Source organism: Peromyscus leucopus, unplaced genomic scaffold, assembly GCF_004664715.2.
Source record: "Peromyscus leucopus breed LL Stock unplaced genomic scaffold, UCI_PerLeu_2.1 scaffold_1821, whole genome shotgun sequence".
Classification (NCBI taxonomy): domain Eukaryota; kingdom Metazoa; phylum Chordata; class Mammalia; order Rodentia; family Cricetidae; genus Peromyscus; species Peromyscus leucopus.
The window spans coordinates 1-8,812 of NW_023505020.1; the positions used below are offsets into that span (position 1 = coordinate 1).

The window sequence follows — 8,812 nt, forward strand, 5'->3', positions numbered from 1 at the left end:
TGCATTATTTGAAACGTCGCTTGTTTGACATGACGGTAATGGTCTCCCGGAGTTCATCTTTCTTATTAGTCGTGATACAGCCTTGTACGGATTCCATTGTGGTCTTTGAGTTCACCAACAGGCACTATACTATGTGCTTGGATTTGAGCTTAGAGACCGTTCCTACCCCCTTTAACACCTTATTTATGTAGAAGCTCTGTGTTATGACATCATGAATAATGTAATTTTCAAGAATCAAAAATAACTAACAAAGAAACTGGGTTTAATATCTTGTTAGATATTCATGCTGGGTGTCTACCGGGTGGGAGGGTCAGCAATTGAGGTTTAGTTACTCTCCTTTAACTGAGCTGTTTTGTGCGCTATTGAGTAGTAATGTTGTGTGGCGCTGTATTTGGATTTAAATGTCGATGAATATATTGAAATTTCCTTAATCTTATAGCTTTCTCTTAGGTATAGCAATGTTGTATATGGCTCTCGAGATGGAATCTTCTTAACCACTGGAACACCATGGTGTCTTCCCTGAATTTCTGTTGCTTCAAGTGACCCAATGTTACCTGAGTTTATAGAGTATAGTGGTACCCTGATTTAGGCAATAAATAAGATCTTCTTAGATAGGGTAAATGTACTATGAGTATTATTCTGATTGTGGGTGAGCCGTTACAGGCTTGATACCTGTAATTCATGGCTGCCACCCGCAGTTGGAGTTTCAGCAACGCGCAGTATTGAGATGACTTCGTTCACTTCTAGTGACCTCCTACTGCCATCATTTGTTGTAATCCTTTTGGTGGTAGATGGTTCTAGTGTAAGACCTGATAGCGTCAATTACTAATGGTTTTCAGCATTAAAGTTGAACCATGTTGATCCTGGCCTTGGTTAAGCCTCCATTTTTGCTGGGTTTATATTCTTTGTTACATCTTTTCGGGTTGTTTTGTGTCAGATGATGTCATAATATTCTTGATTTGCCGAGTTGATCCGTTCCTCTGGACACATGTTTAACTGACAAATTTTATTCTGTATTTTCGATGATAGATGTTTCTGTGGTAGTTTTGTCACTAAGCATAGAGGAATTTGTTTAGGAATTTTCTCAAGAACAAAGAATACCACACTAGAAACTAAGTGTATGAGTATATCCATTTTGGATATAATTGTCACCCTTCTTGGCATTTTGTAGTGGAGAGGCTTTGTTCTTCCCAACCAAGTTGCAATTCATTTCACTACCCTTTTGCATTCTCGTTAAACTTATGCGGATAATGCCCATGAGAGGAGACATACCATCGTCTATTTTTCCTTGACTTATATCTTGGATAGTCTATATGGTTACTGATTCAGGATTCTTTCTGCGCCTATGAGTTCTGAATTTGAGTTCTTAGTTTCGTGGTTCCTCAATTGTATCGGTTTTGGTTGTGGTGGTTGGAGTTTTTGGGGGACTTTTATTTGGTTTCGTTGCATCTGAGTCATGGCGCTGTTAGGGCCAGATTTTGGGATGGCAAGTTGTTTCTGTCCCTTTAACAAAAAGAATGTATAGAGTATGGGTTTCACCCTAGTTCAACTCCCATAGTAATACTATGTTGTTGCTTGTATCCAATTGAGGACTCCACAATTCTAATCCGACCGAATTGATCAACGCTCTTGCCTAGGATTTAATTGTAACTACGGGTCCGTTTTGCGTGGCTGCTTTCAAGCCCATGAATGGACGTCCTTGATTGGAATTATAATGCTTTTCCTACTACATCTGGTAGCAGTGTTGATGTTCATGGTCTTGTAAACCACTGGACACCATGTTGATTTTCATGATATCTGTTGCTACAGGTGATGATGTTAATGTAAGTGCTGTTTGTTGCCAATGTATAGAATGAAAATTTCCAAGATTTAACCAAATTTTGATAACTAGTTGATTCACATAATTCATGCTCTTATTCCTCTTTTAACCTTGATAATGTTTATGAAACTACCTGTCTTACATTGCTATTGTTTTGTAAGCCATGTTGATGCATGTGGTCCCTGTTACCATGGGATAACATCTTGATTGCCATTACCTCTCTGGCTCGTTATGACCATATAAATGTAAATGTTCTGTATTGCCAACATAAAGAATGTAAATTTCTAAGAAGAAAAATACCAACTGAAACTAAGTTGATATCTGGAATACTTGCTGTCACCTCCAAACATTTTGAATTCATTCATCCTACTGCATCCTTTAGACATTAATGTCTGTGACCAGACATATCATGCTTTTCCTACTATTTCTAGAAGCATGTTGATGCCAGGGTTCTTTTCCTGCCAATGGATCTGATGTTGATGTCCATCAGTTCTGCTACTTAAGACCATGTTCTGTCTTTCCATGATGAAGAAAGTTAATTTCCCTGCTTCCATCTACCAAAGTAAACTATGTGGCTATCCTTTCAACATGCTGCCACCTGAAACCTTGTGGATTTTATTGATCCCTGCTACTTCTTTTACCCATATGGATGTCCATTTTTAGAACTATAATGCTTTTCCTACTTCTTCTGGTAGCAGTGTTGACGCTCATGCTTTTGTAAACAACTTGACACCATGTTGGTTTCCATGATCTCTCCTGATACAGGTATTTATGTTAATGTAGGTGTTACTTATTGCCAATGTATAGAATGGTAATTTCCAAGATTTAACCAACTTTTGTTAACTAGTTGATACACATTATTCATGCTCTCACCTGCAGCCATGCTGATGTTATTGATCACTGATGCCTTTGCAAACCCTGTTGATATTAATGAATGGAGCTCCCCTGTATTCCTATTGGTTTTGTAATCCACATTGGTGCAGGTGGTCTTTTTTATCATGGGCTAACATCTTGATTGTCATAAATTCTCTAGTCCCTTATGACCATATTAAGGCAAGTGTTCCTTTTGGCAATGTGTAGAATGGTAATTTCCAAGATATATCAAGCATTGGTAAATAAACAAATATCCATATTTCATGCTGCCACATCCTACCATGCTGATCTCATTGATACCTTTTGCCACTGTTAACCCTGTTGATGTCTATGAATGTACCTGTAATGCATTTGTTGTTTCTGTAAGCCATGTTGACGCATGTCCTTATTACCATGGGATAACACCTTGATTGCTTTCAATTCTCCATCACCTTATCACCTTATTTATGTAAGTGTTCCTTTACCCATATGAAGAATGTAATTTCCAAGAATTGATATACTAACAGAAACTAAGTTAATATCCTGAATACATGCTGCTACCTCCAAACAAGTTGAGGTCTTTAATCACTGCTGAGTCTCTTAAATATGTTCTTGTCCATGATTGGAACTATAATGCTATTCCTACTCCTTCTGGAAGCAATGTTGATGCTCATGATCTTCCTACCACTATGATCTTTCCTCCTACAAGTTACCATGCTAATGTAAGAGTTCTTTTCTGGCAACATATTGAATGGTAATTGCTAAAATTTAATGAAACTTTGGTAACTTAGCTGGTGCCTGTAATTCATGTTTACATGTGCACTCATGCTGATGTCATTGAACACTACTGTGTCTGTTTACCTTGTTGATGTCTATGAAAGGACCTCCTGGGCATTCCTTTGTTTCTGTAAGCCATGTTGATGCATGTGGTCCTTTTTTTAATGGGATAACATCTTGATTGCCATGACCTCTCTGGCCCCTTACGGCCATATTAAGGTAAGTGTACATTTTGCAAACATGAGGAATGTAAATTTTCATGATGTGAAATACCAACTGAAGGTAAGTTGATATCCGGAATACTTGCTGCTACCTCCATATAAATTGAATTCATTTATCCCTGCTGCATTTGGTAAACATGTGGATGTCCAGGATCCAGTGTCTTATGAAATTTCTCGCATTACTAGAAGCCATGTGGATGCCTGTGGTCCTTCTTGCCAGTATATTGCATATAAATTTCCTTGAAATCTTGACACCTGTGACAATGCTAATGTTAAGTATTCTGTGCTCTCAATGTGAAGAACATTAATTTCCAAGAATTTAACCACCAACTGAAACTATGTTGATATACAGAATACATGGTGCCACCTCCAAACATGTTGAAGTCATTGATCCCTTCTGCCTCTGTTGGACATATTGGTGTTTATGATTCTAATTATGATATTCCTAGTACATTTGAAATCCATGATGATTCCCATCATATTTGTACCAGTGGATACCTTATTGTTTTTTGTGATCTCTCCTGCTGTCTTTACCTTGTTAAATTAAATGTTCACTCACCAACATGAAGAATATTAAGTTCCAAGATATAACCATTGAAATGTTAAGTTCCAAGATTTCACTAATCTTGGAAACTAATTTTATTCCCATAATTCTTGGTGTCATCTGAATCTATGGTTATTGTATTGATCCCTCTTGTCTCTGTTAACCATGTTGATGCCTATGATCAGATCTTCCATGCTGTTGTTATTCTTTCTGGAAGCCATGTTGATTTCCCTGCTCCTTGTTACCTCTGGATAACTTCTTGATATTGGTGACCTGTGTGGTCAATTTATGACCATATTAAGATAAATTTTCTGTGATTCCAACATGAACAAAGTAAATTTCCAAGAATTCAACTATCATCTAAAACTAAGTTAATAATCACAATTCATGCTGCTGTCTATACACATGCTGACGCCATTGTTTCCTGCTCCCTCTTAACGGTTTTGATGTCCATGACCAGACATTCCATGGTATTCCTATGATTTCGGGGAGTCATGTTAATGCCTGTGGTTCTTCTTGCTGCTCAATATGAAGTTTATATCTATCTTTCCTGCCATTGTTTTGTGAATGAGAAAAATGTTAATTTTCAAGATTTAATGTGCAGTCTGAAAATAAGTTGATATCTATGATTCATGCTGCCACCTGCAACCATGTTGATGTCATTGATCCTACTCTGTTAATCAAATTGATGTCTAACATAGGACATCATGCTATTCCTGCTTCTTCTGGAAGCCATGTAGATGCCTGTGGTCCTTCTTAACCACTACATACATTGTTGATGTCCAATAACTCTCCTGCCCCTTGTGACTGCATTAAATTATTGTTCTGTGTTACCAACATGCAGAATGTTAATTTGCAAGATTTAACCCACCATCCAAATGTAAGATGAAATCCATAATTCATGTTGCCACCTGAAACCATGTTGATGCCATTGATCCCATGTGCCTCTGTTAACCAAATTGATGTCCATTATTGAATGACGTACCATGCTCTTACTACTATTTCTGGAAGCCTTGTTGATGCTTGTGGTCTTTCTTACTGTAGATATGACATTGATGTCCATATCCATGGAGATATTCTGCTACCTGAGACCCTACTGATGCAAGAGTTCTGTGCTGCCAATTTGATGAATGTTAATTGCCATGATCTTAGCTACCATCTGAAACTGGTGATATTTACATGCTACCACCTGCAACCTTGTTGATGACATTGATACCTGCTGTTCTTTTTATCATGTTCATGAGATTTACTATGCTATTCCTATTGGTTTGAAGTCCATGTTGATGCCTTATGTTACATTTTACTCCTGGATAAGGTGTTGATGTTGATGTCCATGTTCTGTCCTACCACCTGAGACCAAACTGAGGTAAGTATTCTGTGCTGCCCACATGAATAATGTTGATTTTCTTAATCCCACATGCCATCCAGAACTAATTTAATACTCCTGATGTGTGCCACTGCAGGAAATCATGTTGATGTCACTGTTCTTTGCTACATCTTCTAACCATGTTGATGTTCATCATCCAAGCTACTGTCCAAACTTTGTTGATGTTACTGATCTATGTTGTAGCTGTCAACCATGTTGAGGTTACTGAACTTTGCTACCACCTGTAACCATATTGATGTCTGCAGTGTACAGTGTCATCAGAAACAGTGTTGAATTCATTTGTCCATACTGCTACCTTAGACCCAGTTCAAGTAAGTTTCCTGTGTCCCTCATGTGTACAATATTGATTTCCATGATCTGTCTGCCACCTGAAACTAAGTTGATATCCATGATCTATACTGACACAGGCAACCATGTTGATGTGAGTGATTCTCGCTGCCTCTCTTAACCTTGCTGATGTCCATGATTCGACCTGTCATCTGAAACTTTGTTGATGTCACTGATCTTTGCTATTGCTGTCAACCATGTTGATGCTACTGAAACTTGCTTCCACTTGTAATCATACTGCTGTCTCTAGTCTGTTATAATCTGTTACAATTCTGAAATCAGTGGTATATACTACCACCTGAGAACCACTTCAGGTAAGTGTCCTGTGTTGGCAATGTATACAATGTTGATTTCTGTGATTTGTCTGCCACCTGAAACTAAGTTGATGTTTATGATCTGCCACAGGAAACCAACCATGTTGATGTCACTGATCTTTGTTCCCTGTTTTGACCATGTGGATGTCCATTATCTGACTTAACATCTGAAATTATGTTGATGTCACTCATTCATGCTGCTGCTGATAACCATGTTTATGGCCATAGTCTTTGTTGGAATCTTAGACCTTGTGAATGTCCATTGTCCATGTTGCCACCTGAGTCCATGATGATGACCATGATGACTTTAGTCTGTGCTGCTGTCAGCCATAATGTCGATGTCTCTGATTGGTGCTGCTGCTGGGGACTAGGTCAATATGAATGATCTGAGCTGCCAACAGAAACTATTTTGATATCATTAAGTCATACTTGTGCTGGAGACCATGTTGAAATCTTTGTCCTTGATGCCCTCAAATACTACGTTTATGTTCATGCTCTGGGTTGCATGCTGAAGACCAGTTGGATATCCATGACCCAGCTATTGATGGAGACTGTGTCGATGTCTGTGGTCAGTATTGCCACAAGAAAGCATCCTGATAGTGATCTATGATGCCTCCCTCAAACATGTTATGTTGGTGATCTGTTTTGATGTTCTGGACCAGATGGATGGCAGTTATCCAAGAGGTCACAAGGAATCTTGTGGACTATGATCTGTGCTGCTCCTGGAAACCCTGTAGAAGTTTATGATTCATTCTGCTGCTGGAAACCATGTGGAAGGCCTTGATCTGTACTGTCACTGCCTTCTCTGGGCAAGGAATTTCTTTTGCAGTACTATCAATGACTGTAGAATCATAACTGAAATTCAGACAGACATTGAAGTCTTCTGTGCCACCATCCCTCCAAAAAAAGAAAATCTAGACAGGATCTTATTGGAGAGTTTTTGAAAGTTGTAATAAAAATATGTAACTGTAGCTCTTCACAGTTGATGGCTTCAGGCAGGGGTTGGGAAAGAACTCCTTTTTAAAGGGCTGGCTACTGCAAGTTTGCCCATGCTCCAATGAGTATAAGGAGAACACCCATTGGACTTGTTATATTGTATTTTTTCTATTCTGGGGGAGGATGCCACAAGGGTGAGAGGGTGGACCTGGGAGGAACGGGAATCAAGTGTGATTGAGGTATGTTGTATGACATTCTCAAATGATTAATGAAATATTAGGTTGGGAAAATAAAAAAAAGTGTGAAATAGTATGTATTTGAAATTTGGCCTACAACTGATTGCTTATTTTAACTATATGACTTGATCCACAGCCTAAGTATCTTAGGCATTGTTCTGTTGATATAGAGACACCATGATCATAGCGACTATTACAAGAGAAAGCATTTAATCTGGGGCTTATTTTCAGTGTCAGAGGTTTAGGCCATTATCATCATGGCGGGAAACACGGTGGCATGGCTGCAGACTCTGGAGCAGTAGTTGAAAACAATATCCTGATCCATAGGCAGAGAGAGAAAAGACTTTGGACTTGGCATGGGCTTTTGAAACCTCACTGCCCACTCCCAGTGACACATTTCCTCCTACAAGGCCCCACTTCCTAATTCAAGCATTCAAGTTTATGAGCCTATGAAGGCCATTCTTATTCAAAGCACCACATTATCTTAGAGTACTTTTTAAAATTTGTTTTATTCTTTCAAGAGCTTATACATTTAGACAACATATTTTTATTTTATCCATTGACCATTTCTTCCCTTCAACTCCCTGTAGTAGTCCCAGTCTGTCATATTCTCAAATTCATGCATTCTGTTTTTGTTAGTAACAACCCTCTGAGTCCACTTAGTGTTGCCCATGTGCCCATGTGTCTGAGTCCACCTACTGGAGCATGGACAACCTAACAGAGGCCATTTCTCCAAAAGGAGTGACTTTCCCTTTCTCAGAAGCCATCAGTTGCTCATAGCCCCTCCAATGGTGTGCCATTAGACTCATCCTTCACAATTCATGTTAGAACTTTGAAGAGTTTGATCTTGAGTAGGTAAACAAAGGTACTGTTAATTGGACTGTGCAGCAGTTATATTATTTACAGAAATCTGCATTTCAAATCTCTGACTCGGTTTTCTCTTCAATTCTTTTTGCATGCTTTTCTGTGATATCCTCATAACTTTTGTTGAGTGAAGGGTAATATAGCAGATTCTTCCATTGTTGATCTCTCAGTTTCTTTTACTCTGTACTTTGACCAGCTATGAGTCTTTGCCTTAACAGCAATACTGTGAAAAAGAAGTGTCTCAAGAGAAATTGAGACCATTATTAGAAACGTAGAGACAACTAGTCAAACTAGTGGAAACACATGAACTGTGAAGCAATAGCTGAAGAGCCCCCGTGGTACTGGACTAGACCCTCTGGTTAAGTGAGACAGTTTTAGCTTGAACTGTTCAGGGGTTCCCATTCCCCTGCACTGGGACCAGGACCTGTCCTTAGTGCATGAGCTGGCTTTTTGGAACCTATGGCCTATGCTGAGACACTTTGCTTAGCCTTGGTGCAGGGAGGAGGGCCTTGGACCTGCCTCAAACAATCTACCA

At 38.9% G+C, this 8,812-nt stretch overlaps 1 long non-coding RNA gene across 2 annotated transcripts; it reads left to right on the top strand.

Moving 5' to 3' along the window:
- Positions 1-1,904: 1,904 nt before the first annotated feature.
- LOC114689445 lies at positions 1,905-7,500 on the top strand. 2 transcript variants are annotated; one of them, XR_005090632.1, is made up of 5 exons: positions 1,905-3,667; positions 5,258-5,579; positions 5,677-5,911; positions 6,008-6,241; positions 6,333-7,500. It is a non-coding gene; the product is annotated as an uncharacterized LOC114689445 (long non-coding RNA). The 2 variants fall into 2 exon arrangements; XR_005090631.1 differs by having other exon boundaries at positions 1,907-5,579.
- Positions 7,501-8,812: the final 1,312 nt, after the last annotated feature.